Source organism: Pseudochaenichthys georgianus, chromosome 22 (assembly GCF_902827115.2).
Source record: "Pseudochaenichthys georgianus chromosome 22, fPseGeo1.2, whole genome shotgun sequence".
Lineage (NCBI taxonomy): Eukaryota > Metazoa > Chordata > Actinopteri > Perciformes > Channichthyidae > Pseudochaenichthys > Pseudochaenichthys georgianus.
The window spans coordinates 18,063,920-18,077,180 of NC_047524.1; the positions used below are offsets into that span (position 1 = coordinate 18,063,920).

The following is a 13,261-nucleotide window of genomic DNA, read 5'->3' on the forward strand; positions in this document are numbered from 1 at the left end:
ACCTGCGGGACTTATGGACAAAGAATCAGACGGACTTAAATGACAAAATAGTCTTTTGAAATAGCGGAATCAATCGCTATATATAGACCAAACATTTAAGCGTATCATTTAAGACACGCTGCTGCATATATGACATCTATTTAAATTATCCTTGGCTGCTTACGCATGCAGTTAGTTTTAAGCAGATCAAAATACGAGCTAATTTACTGATTAAGTAAATGATGTCACGTAACAGAATAATTACACAGTTTACAAATGTAATTACAGTTTAAACTCAGCGAAGAGTTGGACAAACCGTGTGCACATTGTTGTTTTTTATTCGCCCGCTGAGTCCTCTGCAGCCAGCAAATAAATCATGTTAGAAAGATACACTTTAAAACATACAAACTCTGCCAGTCCTCCAATTAGTCAAACAAATTGGCTCCACACGTTTCGTACTAAACCGGTCACCAGTATGTGACTCTTTTTTGTCTGCGTTCTTTCACACTGCACGCTCACGCTGTCAAGCGCGCGCCTCCGACAGCGCGCGGCAACAGGGAGATGATACAGTGGGGTCTGCAGGGCTACCACAATGGGAGGAGTATGAAAGTTACCATGAGCCCTGCCCACCTACTGCAAAACATATAAGACGCTGGAGTGGAGCAAAAAGCAGACACTTAAGTCTTAAATCTTGATGAAGAGACTGAAGAACTTCATCTTACTCACTTATTTGATCAGTTTTCTGAGGTTTTGACCACTATGACCTCACTGGCATTTGATTGACATTTCATAGGTATTTTTCATTTAAGATATATAGATTTTTTTAAACTATCTTTGTTGAAGAAATTGTATTTTTTTGTTTTTTTGAGGAACAAGTGTGTAAAGAAATTGTCACCATGGCAGTTGACTCAGAGTTTGGTGTGAAGGGCAGCAGCATCATCAGGGAATGGAGTGGACAGGTCCAGCCTGCCCTCGTCGCCTCCTTAGTGTTCCTCTTCTGCCTGGAAGCCTGTCTGTGGGTCAGGAACTTCAGGCTCAAGAAAAGACTGCCTGGACCCTTCGCCTGGCCGGTGGTGGGCAACGCCATGCAGCTGGGCCAGATGCCTCACATCACCTTCGCCAAGCTCGCCAAAAAATACGGCAACGTGTACCAGATACGGCTGGGCTGCAGTGACGTTGTGGTTCTGAATGGAGACAGGGCCATACGTGAGGCTCTCGTACAGCACAGCACAGAGTTTGCAGGCAGACCAAACTTTGTCTCTTTCCAGATGGTCTCTGGAGGCAGGAGTATGACTTTTACTAACTACAGCAAACAGTGGAAAGCACACAGGAAAATAGCCCAGTCCAGCCTCAGAGCCTTTTCCTCTGTGAACTGTCAGACCAAAAAAGCCTTTGAGCAAAATATTACAGCCGAGGCCATGGAATTGGTGCAGGCATTTCTGCGCTACAGCACTGATGGACGGTATTTTAACCCTGCTCATGAATTTACAGTAGCTGCTGCTAATGTCATGTGTGCTCTCTGCTTTGGGAGGCGATACAGACACGAAGACCTGGAGTTCAGAAACATGATAAAAAAGTTGGACAAGTTTGGGGAGACGGTAGGAGCAGGTAGTTTGGTTGATGTCATGCCCTGGCTTCAGTCCTTTCCTAACCCAGTCCGCAGTGTCTATGAAAACTTCAAAAGCCTCAATGAGGAGTTTTTCTCCTTCGTGAAAGACAAAGTGGTGCAGCACAGGGAGTCCTTCAACCCTGATGTGACCCGGGACATGAGCGACGCCATCATCAACGAGATCGAACACGGAGGGAATAGTGGGCTGACCAAAGAGTTTGTTGAAGCAACCGTCACGGATCTTATTGGAGCAGGTCAGGACACAATTTCAACTATCATGCAGTGGATCCTCCTGCTCCTGGTCAAATACCCAGAAATACAAGCCAAACTGCACGAGCTCATAGACAAAGTAGTAGGCCAAGACAGACTGCCATCGATCGAGGACCGAAGCAGCCTGGCGTACCTGGACGCCTTCATCTATGAGATAATGCGCTTCACCAGCTTCGTCCCTGTCACCATCCCACACTCCACAACCTCAGACGTCACCATCGAAGGTCTCCACATCCCCAAAGATACGGTGGTCTTCATCAATCAGTGGTCCGTCAACCACGACCCCCTGAAGTGGAAGGACCCTCACATTTTTAACCCTGCGCGCTTCCTTGATGAAAACGGGGCTCTAGATAAGGACATAACAAACGGTGTGATGATTTTTTCAACGGGTAAAAGACGCTGCATCGGCGACCAGATCGCAAAGGTGGAAGTGTTTTTATTCACAGCCGTCCTGCTGCACCAGTGCAGCTTTGAAAGTGACCCCTCTGTGCCCCTTTCTCTTGACTGCTCCTTTGGGCTCACGCTGAAGCCCCTCCAGTTCTATGTCAGCGCCAAGCTCAGGGGGAAGCTGCTCGGTTTAGTTTCCCCAGCATGAACACCATGTCCCCTTACTGCAACTCAAGGCCAGCAAACACTTTTTTTTCACCAATGAAATCAAACAGTGAGTAACCTGCACTAAATCCTACTGTTGTGTAATTTTCATATTTAAAGATTATATTAACTGGGTGTCTTAAAGCAGTCTGTATTGAATTATTGTTGGTGCAGGGCTGAGAATATGATGTCAAAGATGTTATATTACCTACAGGTAGAATTCAAGTTTATAGACTGTTCAAAGCAAATGAATCAAAATACTGCTTCACAAAATACTCCATACTTGGTGAGTTTTTGTACATTATTCTGAGATGTGTGCTTGTTTAAGTCTACTATTGCGCATGTACATGTATGGTATGGGTGCAGGAAATTACTACTTTCCCCTTAATGTCAATTGAAACTAATATAAATGTATATGAAATGCTTGTGAATGTTATTAAGTCAGTTGATGACATTGTGTTCTCATTTGTAATATGAAGAAATATATTCAACCTATGCCACGTAAAGCAGCTGCAAAATATTTTTTTATAATTTCAGGTATGACAATAAATGTAATGACGTTTAATGATTTTCACTATCTACTGTACTCAAAGCATATGAACACATTAAACAAAGAATGCTGGTCCAAGTGGAGGAAAAAGGCGGGCATGTTTGTGAAGAAGGAAGTCTTCCATCAAGGGACATCCATCCCAGTCTAAAGAACGAGGAAGAAACATTGCCATGAACCATGAACGCTTCACAAACTGAATGCACCAAGGTTCAGTTTTACTGTATAAGCACTGCAGTTCCCCTGTGCCAACCACACCAGTCTCAACAGTACAAACAATAACCCAACATCTGCAGCAAATGTATTTTACTCATGCGGCATTCTCAAAAACATGCTTGTTTACAAAAGTCACTTTTTTAAAACTACATGGATGTCACTGCACTCTCTTTAGGCCTCTGTTTTCAGGAATTGATGATAGAATTCCCAAGGGATCTATCTCTTACCCTGAATGTTAAGTATTCCTCATAGAGGATGTTTTGTTATCAATGTGTTGGCTTTATATGATGGAAATATGGAACAATAAGCTATATATGAAATTACCGTAATAAAGTGAATTTTCAATGCTCAACGTGTCCTCTTTAATTGTCACCATAACCTTTAGATTTTAGAATAAACTAAAATCTCATGTTTAACGTCTGACTATGAATAAATGTCTCCGTCTCAAAGCACTTCTTAGCTAACGCAGGCACTGTCAGAGTTGTGCCAACACTGAGATATTAGGCACCACCACTGTTTAGATGTCTGTCATTACTCATTGTTACACAAATAGAAACCTCTGGAATACACCACTTGTGGCTGAACATCACTAAAACATCACTAAAACAAAAAAAGTTATTTATTATGTTGCACAAGCGCTGACTTAAGGAAGCAGATTTATAGCTGAACTCCTTTTTTTTGTAATCTCTCTACAAATATGTGTAGCCATAACAATAACAGCTACATTATCTCAATAACCCTTTGTTAAAGCCCCTGTCACACTGTCCCGAAATTGACACCCAATCATACGATCATACGATGGCTTAAGATGCCCTCACGAATGGCCCGATGTTGCTACGATCACAGCCGAATTTGAACATTTCCTTTATCATGTGTCCATCGGGTTGTTTTATTGCACAACAAAATCATGTAAACATATTATGTAAATAACCCAATTTGTGTTCTGTGAAACTAAAAAGGATATAATATATTATTTTGAAGGACAGTTGACAGGAAGTTGTTGTTGTTATGGAAACAACATTACGGAGAAAATGTAATATTTTCTACATATAAAGACGGATAAAGTAAAGAACAAAGTCTGAAGATATCAGTACAGTATCATAGTACTTTAACATAATTGTTTTTGGTACTTTCATTGCAGTTGTATGTCTTAAATGTAATGTAAATGTTGCCTTCGTGTGTGGTTCGGGGCCATCTTCGTGCGAAATTCACAATTCCATATTTGTGTGTCCATCGGGTGTCAATTTGTGTGTCACAGTGTGACAGGGGCTTTAAAGGGCCAACAATAACGTTGTGCATATCTTTTTATGAAGCATAATAATTTGTGATGTTTGTATCCATTATGAGTTTGGATCCCTCAGCATTAATAGTGATATCTCAGAGAATTTTCCCTGTATGGTTATAATGAACAGTTTGGCTGTAAATAAAATAAACCAAATCATGTTTAAAATGGCCATGGAAAGTCCATAGGAAACAGCATAATCATCTAACCCCTGACGCAAACACAATCAACCCCAGCTTACTGTCCATTACTTACACTATAAGCCATCCATCCATTCAGTCACATAGCTAAAGTGCATCCTTTTTGGGCATTAACAACTTTAAATAAGATAGTTTGTGATAAATACCAATCAGGGCACACAGGAGCATGAACAGTTGTTTATCTTTTTAAAAGTGTCATGGTAATCTCTGTTTTTTCTTTGGCAATAAATCTGTGCTTTTTTGGCAACAGGACCGTTTAAGTAGCGGTTCTCGTTTCCCTTATCCAACAAGGGACGCTGCTGTAATGGGGCCTGTGTGGGAATGGGACTAAGGTCATCAGACTGTTGTCAAAAATAGGAGGGGAGAGATAATAAAAAAAAACTGAGTCGCTGACCCCTCCCACCGTAGAGATACATATAAGCGAAGTGTTAAGACTTGAACCTGATCGAGCCTTTCTCACTAGCTTCTGTGACGGAGGGTGAGGCAGCATGTGAGTCTTTTCTTAATGTAGAGACATTTAAAGGATTGTTTTTATGCATGTAAGCTCGCAACAAGAGGAAGCACTTGAAATGGACTGCCACTTTTAGTTAAAATGTCCCTTTTTATTGGACACAGTTGATGATAGATTACCTAGAGCAGGGGTGGCCAACCAGTCAGAGGTTAAGAGCCACATTTTGTTCTCTGTTACTGCAAAGAGCCACATCAAACACACAGTCACTGATACCGCTTGTTTCAGTTTTTTGTTTTCTGGAGACAAGATTTCAACCACGTCACTGATGCATTTGTGTGGCATTGGGATATATATTTTTTAAATCCTCTGGAGCAGAGAGAGGAGCTGTGGATTATTGTTATTGATTAATGCATCAGTGTTTCTTAGGGTCAAAAACACTAAATTCACAACTTAAAATGAAAGCGTTTAGTTTATTTAATAAAAGAGCACATGTTCAATGTGAAAAGTGACAGTAGTTATAGATTATTTGCAATTTGGTATATATATATTTAAAAAAAATTATATATATTTTTTAAACACCTTGAATTTCAGGGGGGGCGCGGGGCTCCGTTGGCGGGGCTCCGTTGGCGGGGCGCAGCGCCCCTCCAAGACAATGGTAGGGGAAACACTGGATAGTGTTTAATCAACGATAGGTTTCCGCCCCCTCAAAGGTGATTGGTTCACTGCATCGCAGGTATTATTGTGATTGGCTCTTGGGCCACATCAAAATTAGACGCGCTGTCATCCTCTCATACTGACACCACACATACACACGTAGGGAGAGCCGGGACGAAAGTAAGACGGGACGAAAGTAAGACGGGACGAAGTCCGAGCCCAAACAACTTTGACCGGCCAAATTACGTCCGAATTATCAGCATTCAATACTTAACAGACCTACTAAATATCAGGTTTAACTGTCAGGAGTAGCTATTGTTGTCACGATACCAACATTTCGATACTGATACCAAGTCAAGAATTGCGATTCCGATTCTTTTTCGATACTTTTCTTAAAAGGGAAACAGTCTTAAATGTAATTATTGTGCTTTATTTCACACCAGAACCATAACCATGACACAAACTTTTAAACAATGAGAACAATAAATAAAATAAATGACAAGAATTCGTGTTAAATAAAATTAATACATTTCTCACAGACAGGCCTCGTGGTGTCCGTAGGCTTGCCCTCACTGTCAGAGATATAGCTCAAATACATCCAAATTTAGCTTCTGGTGTCTTTTTTGTCACCAAGCCGAGGCGCAGCGGCAGTTGCACTCCCACTTGCAGCCATGCTTTTCGTTTTCTCACATGCTCTGGCAGCTAGCGCGTGCACGAGAGAGGGGAGGCACTTAGAGCGTGCTTGAGAGGGGAGGGACTGCAGGCACGGCTGCTGTGCAGGGAGTGGAAGCAGAGCGCTGAATACACACGGCTCTTAGTAAAACGGCGCTTTCTCACCGGAGTACTTTCCCCCGTCATTCTTAAAGTACCGATACTAATGAAACGGAGGAATCGTAACGTTTTTAACGGGAGGGTATCGTGGTACCTTTCAAGTATCGGTACACCGTGCAACACTTGTCAGGAGTCAGTGTCTCTCCCCCAAACTCACACAATTCGATATGAACTGAAGAGCCGCATGAAACTAGGCAAAGAGCCGCATGCGGCTCAAGAGCCGCGGGTTGGCCACCCCTGACCTAGAGGATAACACAATGGCTCAAATGGATTCAGAGTTGGGTGTGAAGGGCAGCAGCATCATCAGGGAATGGAGTGGACAGGTCCAGCCTGCTCTTGTCGCCTCCTTAGTGTTCCTCTTCTGCCTGGAAGCCTGTCTGTGGGTCAGGAACTTCAGGCTCAAGAAAAGAGTGCCTGGACCCTTCGCCTGGCCGGTGGTGGGCAACGCCATGCAGCTGGGCCAGATGCCTCACATCACCTTCGCCAAGCTTGCCAAAAAATACGGCAACGTGTACCAGATACGGCTGGGCTGCAGTGACGTTGTGGTTCTGAATGGAGACATGGCAATACGTGAGGCTCTCGTACAGCACAGCACAGAGTTTGCAGGCAGACCAAACTTTGTCTCTTTTCAGGCTGTTTCAGGGGGGAAAAGTATGACTTTCACCAATTACAGCAAACAGTGGAAGATCCACAGGAAAATGGCTCAATCAACGATCAGAGCATTCTCCTCTGCCAACAGCCAGACCAAAAAAGCCTTTGAGCAGCAAACTGTGGCTGAAGCCACAGAGCTAGTGGAGATTTTCCTTAAACTCGGTGCTCAGGGCCAGTATTTCAACCCCGCTCAGGAGCTGACAGTTGCTGCAGCCAATGTGATTTGTGCCTTGTGCTTTGGAAAATGTTATGGACATGATGACGTTGAGTTCAGATCTTTGTTACAGAGGGTAGAAGACTTTGGAAAGACAGTAGGAGCTGGCAGCTTGGTAGATGTGATGCCATGGCTTCAGTCTTTCCCTAATCCAGTCCGCAGCATGTTTAAGAACTTCACAGACTTGAATAAAGAGTTTTTTGGGTTTATCCAGAACAAGGTGGATGAGCACAGAGAGACATTTGATCCAGAGGTAACGAGGGATATGAGTGATGCCATCATTGGCGTGATTGATAAGGCTGACAATGACAATGGCCTCACCAAAGGTCACACTGGGGGGACGGTGTCGGATCTGATTGGCGCAGGTTTGGATACCGTCTCTACCGCTCTTCACTGGATTCTCCTTCTGCTGGCTAAACACCCAGACATGCAAACTAAACTTCACGAGCTTATTGACAAAGTGGTTGGGCGGGACAGGTTGCCATCTGTCGAAGACAGAAACAGTCTGACCTACCTGGGCGCCTTCATCTACGAAACCATGCGCTTCACCAGCTTCGTCCCTATCACCATCCCCCACTGCACAACCTCAGACGTCACCATTGAAGGTCTTCACATCCCCAAAGACACAGTGGTCTTCGTCAATCAGTGGTCCATTAATCACGACCCCCTGAAGTGGAAGGATCCACATATCTTTGACCCCTTGCCCTTTCTAGATAAAAAGGGCTGCCTTGACAAGGATATCACCAACAATGTTATGATCTTCTCAGCAGGGAAGAGAAGATGTATTGGGAACCAGATTGCCAAAGTTGAGATATTTATGTTCTTTGCAATCCTACTCCACCAATGCAGATTTGAAAAATGTGATAATGATGACCTGTCTTTAAACTGCTCCTATGGTTTAACACTAAAACCGTTAAACTACAAGATCACTGCCAAAGTTAGGGGGAAATCAAACTTGTGACACTGCTTGTCCAGTTAAGGAAAAACCAATATATAAATAAGGTATAAGGTACAATATAAGGTACGTGTTCTAAAGAAATATATATATTTGCCTTGTAAAAAGGACTTTTGTGTTATAAGCTTTGATGAACCTAAATAGGAAATGATAAGCTTCCTTACTTCAGCTGCTACAATTGTGACAATATTGTGTTCTCACTATTATCTGGACTTCAAATGCAAATTGTATTCCTCAACTCTTGACTAAAAAAAACGAAATATAGCTGCCTCAACATGTAAGAAAAACAAATAATGTAATTAAAGCTTTTGATGTATATGCCCAAAACCCTAATTCATAATAAACCATGATTATGTATTGTTATGCATATTATGAGGGTATTTAGTGGAGTCACCCCAAATTGCAATATAAACCAGTGCTGAGGAATAAGTTTGACTTTAAGCATTTAGTTTTTCTCGCTGATGATGAAAAATCATATGCCAGCTGTGTGGTGACCAGTAATTCACCCAGACACTCGTTAATCTTTCAGTGCATTGAACCTTCTCATGTTTGAGCTTATACAGCGTGCAAGTCATCTGTGTTGATGTACTCCAAAATCATGCATTATAATGTTGAATTCTGTTAAAAACTCATGTCTAAAAGTCACTTATTTAATTGTTGGTTATACTGTCCTCCTTCCTTTACTACACATAAAAAATCACTGTGCAACTGGATTGATCTGGTGTGAATAATAAGCTGTATAGAATGGCCATATGATGTATTAAAAATAAATATAACCCATTGTGATCCCATGTGCTCTGCAATGCACAATACATATGTTGTATTGATTTCTAAATGAATCTTAAGGGTGTATTAGTCATAATGTTGAAATCACAGAGGCCAGAGAGGTCAAAGCGATAATAATAGATCCTGATGTGTTGTTGTGAAAGATTAATATGGGTAACAGGCCCTGCATGCTGTTGTTCTTCACCCCTTACAAGCACGCTGTGTACTCAGTACATCAGTACAGGCAACAGTAGGCAGCCACAAGGTTCACTCGTCAATATTTAACACAGAGCACGCTGTACTTTGAATGCTGTTTCATCTTATTCTCTCTGAACAAACACATTCAGTTTAAGCCAGGTCAGTGTTATCTCCCATGTATCAATGTACTGCATAGTTTCCTTTAACTGAATTTAGAAGTAATACAAAGTATGAAATTATAAAGATTAGAGATATAAACATTACAATGTTGGCATTAAGGAGCAGGCAAATTAACTATTTACTTGAAATGGCGTGCTTTTACACTGTTGTAGGTACTTTTGCTTTCGTAAGATCAAGGTACTTTTTCCACTAAATGTTTTTTATCAGATATTTTTCATGGCTTTCGAATGCTGCTCACTCACAGGCATTCAACCTGACATGATTCACCTTTGTGTTTTCATTAGTGTCCGACATGGTGAGTAAGCTTTCTCGTAATACCTTCAGTATCATAGGATTTAATCAAACAGAGTCAAAAAGTGTTCCACCTGACTTACTTTGCTTATTTTGGGAAAACCGAAACCGAGCAATTTTCAACATTTATCCGTGCTGTAAGTATGGTACATAAATATTAGTTTAGGTGTGGGTTAGCAGCTCATAACCCCCCCTGTTGCTTTTATCTCCCCTTCCTTAGGGACCTAGGGAGCATGTCCTCGGTGAGTGCTCTCCCACCCCCCGTTTCCATCACTGCTTCCCAAAAACATCCTTGAAATGTGTCCAGCTGAAAGACTACCTTTCACCCTGAGTCACCCGCAGCCCTCGACCTGCCGAGTTTCACTCCTCAAAGGAAAACAGAAAGTGTACAGGCTGAGATTATTCACATTCTGCACGTACACAGAGCCACAGCGTGACCTCCCACAAGGTTCTCTCCGCTACCACCAGAAACAGCACAGCACTCTATCCAAAACCCCCTCTCCTCTGCTCAAAGTTTGAAATGTAAACTGCAGTTATTGTTTGGTAGTTGACACACAGTGAAATGCAATTCTACAAAAAAAATCTCCTTTAAAGTATCCGTCATAAACACAGAACAAGGCCAGTATAGGGCCAGTCTTTTCCTGACCTCAACACCAACACACTGACCACAGCTACATTAAAAAAAATTGCAGACAAATAATGTGACTGTAATTCTGTGTGCTCTTCGTTCTGACCAAGGATCAAACATCAAAGCTAATCATTATTCATGTTGCGAGAAAAATGGAAGTATGTCTTCCAGTAAAAAAAATTCTATGCATAACAAGAAACAACATACTGCATGGGAAAAAATAAGCTAATGCGAAGTAATTATGAATCAACTTTTTCAGCAGATTGGACGGACAAAGGTGACATTTCCAAAAACGTCAAACAACGTCCAAGCCCAAAAGTCCACAAATAGTCTCTCCTCTCTCTTCTCACAGTAGCATATTTATACCACAGTTTAAGATATTTGGCCCTAATTTGTTGAAAAACATTGCAGTAATTTGAACCTAAATTTGCCTGACAATACAATATAATCCTAATCCCTTCCTGAAGAAAGGCTCCATGTTTTGAAAAGACTCTCATGCTGTCACCAGGGAACATTGCAATGTACATACAAGTCAATTGTGTCCAAAACAAAATGGAAATGGTTGTAATATGCCTTCTGATTCAGTGTAATGTATTCCACAGTGTATGAGGGATGTTCCATTTGTTAGCTCACAACATGTTTCCCCTCTGTTGAACCCCCCTGTGGAATTATGTCATAGACATAAACACTGAGCAGGAGTTATAATAATGTTCCAGTTGACATTATAATCAAGTCGTGCCACCTTTAAGTCCAGTATCCTGTTTTAAACTTTTAACACATCAATGGCATCCAACATTAGTGTCCTTTCAATTCATGATTTGGAAGAAAACGTCACGCAACCATCATTGGGACATGTGAAATGACCCTTTTCAATAAACAATTACTCCAGTCATTTCTGTAGGGCGTGCCGGTTAGTGCTCTTTGTGTTGTCTGTGCCGGGATTATGTTTTGGAGCGGTGGCAAGGAGAGGACCTTTGATATAAAATAACACAATATGCGTTTCCATTTGCTTAATTTCTTTCCATATAACAAAGAATTACTCTCAGGAAGTGCAGGAGGAAGTCATCCGTGATGTTACATATGAGAACATGTGTGGACGTGAGCATGTGGTTTTTGTCCATGAATGAGAGTTTTCATCACAGTCTGACATAGTCACTTATATTAGTTGTGTTTAAGTGGTCATTTTTTGGTTGGTATGGAAACTGAGGAACCCAGTCTCCATTGATTTATGTTAAAATAGCAATACTGACAGCCAATGCATGAAGTACTTTGATGTTAATAGAGTGGAGTGAGAAGAGAAGGGTGTGGAGGCTGTGGTGGTAGAGAAGTCTGCCATCGTCCATCACTAAGACATGCTGATATGGAATCTGAGGGTCATAATAAGATTTACAATTTTTCCTATGTGCACTAAGGAGAGTTGATGTGTGCCATTCACGTAGTTCAGCGTCTAAACAGCTGTACTTTCTTCAAAAACAACATGATTTGGTACGTTTTTAACTCAAGGAAACACAAAAACTCCCTCAATAGTTGCCAAACCTTGAAAGCAAACTCCAGAATGTCTTCTACAAATTGCCTGGCTTTAGATCTTGTCTATATCTCACAATAAATCAGTTCTGGTGGACTTTCAGAGAGAGTATCTGGTGCTTCCCGGCAGGTCCAGCACCTTGAAGAGGCCATCAATCTTGTGCAGTGTCAGAGATAGCAGCGCCTGCTCAGACGATAACGAACCACTGGCACCAATGTTGTGTAACCCAGACTGGAACCTCTTCGAGAGGCACACAAGTGTCTCGGAGGAGCAGACATATCTGATTTGTTTTGAAAAGGGAGGAAATAAATCAGATTATTGCTCTGTGTATTTTTTCAAGTAACATGAGTACGTTGGAAACGCTCATCGGAGTGATATCCTATATCCTACACTCCGATGAGCGTTTCAACGTTCTCTGAAGATAACTTAAAGTGCTGACCTTTCAAAGATTTGCACGACACTAATGCTGTAAAAAAAAGTGTTCTAAAGTTAATTTTGTCTTACAAAGTTCTAAAAGACGGCATTAAAACTATAGGTTACTTACGTAACCCCAGTCCTCAGAGTAACATGAAGTGAGATGTCTCACTATGGGATGCGCCTCATCGCGGAGCAAACAGAAGCATCAATCTCATTACGCCAATCCTGATTGGCTGGTGATCTTGACGTCAGGGAATTCACCCAGGACGCATGCGCATGCGTCATTCAAAATAAGCACCTCTTCTCGCTTCACCATAGCAAGGAGGGCCGTCTGGTGAGACATCTCACTTCATGTTACTCTGAGACTGGGGTTACGTAAGTAACCTATAGTTCTCATTCATAACACTCCGTTCGATGTCTCACTATGGGAAATTGTAGCTCCCGTATTGCCAGACGAGCTTATCTCAAAAATCACCAAACCGACCAGAACTTTAACAGGTAGGGCTCCGACTCAACCAGGTGCCCAGCACTGCTTGAGTCAAAACTGGGAGTAGAACGTCCAGACTGTTAAAAGGCGGACAAAAGTGAGCGGCGAGGACCAGCTCGCCGCTTGCACCAATGTCTTGGATGGGAGACCTCCTGGACAGAGCCCAGGATGCAGCAAGACCCTGAGTCAAGAGAGCTCGTAAACCCGAAGGTGCCTGCGAGCTCTGACTCGTACGGGCCCCACAGCAATTGCTTCCACAAACAGTGGGAGAGCCGTTGCTTAGTAACAGGCTTGCCCTTGTAAGGGATAGCCCAGGACAC

The 13,261-nt window shown here is 42.2% G+C and overlaps 2 pseudogenes; both read left to right on the forward strand.

Moving 5' to 3' along the window:
• Positions 1–662: 662 nt before the first annotated feature.
• On the forward strand, positions 663–3,564 carry LOC117467651 (cytochrome P450 1B1 pseudogene; annotated as a pseudogene).
• A 3,323-nt stretch (positions 3,565–6,887) lies between these two features.
• LOC117468029 (cytochrome P450 1B1 pseudogene) lies at positions 6,888–12,456 on the forward strand (annotated as a pseudogene).
• Positions 12,457–13,261: the final 805 nt, after the last annotated feature.